The sequence below is a fragment of the Manduca sexta genome, chromosome 22 (genome assembly GCF_014839805.1).
Source record: "Manduca sexta isolate Smith_Timp_Sample1 chromosome 22, JHU_Msex_v1.0, whole genome shotgun sequence".
Lineage (NCBI taxonomy): Eukaryota > Metazoa > Arthropoda > Insecta > Lepidoptera > Sphingidae > Manduca > Manduca sexta.
In genome coordinates, this window is record NC_051136.1 from 6345712 (window position 1) to 6347429 (window position 1718).

At 35.3% G+C, this 1718-nt stretch overlaps 1 non-coding gene across 1 annotated transcript; it reads right to left on the reverse strand.

Moving 5' to 3' along the window:
- Window positions 1-1284: 1284 nt before the first annotated feature.
- Window positions 1285-1379, reverse strand: Trnay-gua. The gene is made up of 2 exons: window positions 1343-1379; window positions 1285-1320 (listed from the first exon to the last, which is right to left on the reverse strand). It is a non-coding gene; the product is annotated as a tRNA-Tyr (tRNA).
- Window positions 1380-1718: the final 339 nt, after the last annotated feature.

Consider the following 1718-nt stretch of genomic DNA (forward strand, 5'->3'; position numbering starts at 1 on the left):
CGACGTGTGGAAGCCGCACCGTTCTCGAACGATATTTAAAAAACCATTAAGTACACGCTTTTATGTACACAAACAGCTGAAAACCGAAATGTTATTTAATTGTTCAAACATTTGCATGACGCAATTTCTAAAACAAATCCATTTTTATAAGTTTTTGTTGATCAGAATTTCTATTCAAATTACGTGGTCTAATCGTCTCAACATCCAGCTATGATTAAATTGTAATAGTATCATTCAAATGATAGTTAAAAATCTTACAAAAGTAAATTTATCAGGTTTGAAAATTATAAAAAAATCGAATGCAATACAGACAAAATAAATAACCTGAGAAATGGCATTGTTTTTCGCAGCATGTCCCTGACGGCACGTGTTTAGCGGCGAATCTACGGGTTTGTCATAAATTCGGCGTTAGTCTGATTTACGTTCGCCGGCTAAATGTTTGATTTGCGCTCGTAAATCGAGATGAGCGTTTGTCAGCGCACGTACAACGGTTTTGTTTTTAAACATATTTATAAGGGATCCAATGGGAGCCAAATACCGCTGATTTATATTGTATTTCTTTAGGATTTTTTTATAGCAATTTGTCTAATTAAGCTTCTTTTGCCTTTTAATTACGCGCTATCTTTTCTTCTATTGTATATCTCATGAGCAAAAAATATTGCTTTAGATTTTAATTATGTTAAGGCAAGAAATCGATATCTGTTAGAACAAACATTTTATACCGGCCTATTTCTGACAAGAACTTAATAAAATCAATTATTCCGTTTAACTTTGAATAAAATCGCAGCATGCAAATCAAATCAAACACTAAACATGCATGAATAGGAAAATCAAAACAATCACGATCAATTTAAATCAAACAAGTTGGCCAATTATAAAACTTGATCCTAAACCGCATTAATGTTGTATGTAGACAGAAATCTGTGCTTAACGCGATAATAAGTGGTAACTTTAATTACAATCGTATTCAGAACAAAACGAAGTCAAACTTCCTCCTCGACTGGTCTCATTCAAAACTAAGTATTGTGTGTGCCTGATAACATACAGACTTCGGTTGGCATGCACACTAGGAAAATTTATTTATTTGTTTAATGCCGTTGGTTATTGTTTTTTAATTACAAACATATTTTTTTTTTATGTGTCCACGATGGTACACAATAAAATACATGATAACATTCACAATCATTACACTAGAAATGAAAATTTGTGAGGACGTAACTTATATTAAGCCGCAATTGACATTATACGATTATTTTTATATATTTAGAAGGCCACAAAAATAATTCCTTCGAGCCGGATTTGAACCAGCGACCTATGGATTCCAATTGATTACCTAATACGTCTACAGTCCACCGCTCTACCAACTGAGCTATCGAAGGTATAGCTAAGTGTGCCGATATAAGACACCAAAGCATAAAACGATATGTTTCAAATATCTACGTACTATCAAAATATATAGTACTTAATTTATATGTAAACTTGTACTTATTGAAGTGCTTACAAATTACAAATCTAAAGAAATACAAAGTATGTAGGTGTTATAGGCAATCAATAGACGAAATTTCAGCCGGGAATCGTCCACTGCTGGACATAGGCTTCCCCCATTGAGCGCCACAGGGACCGGTCCTGGGCCACCCTCATCCATCGGACTCCAGCGACCCTCACCAGGTCCTCGGTCCAACTCATGGGGGGCCTGCCTACGTTGCGTCTCCCGGTTC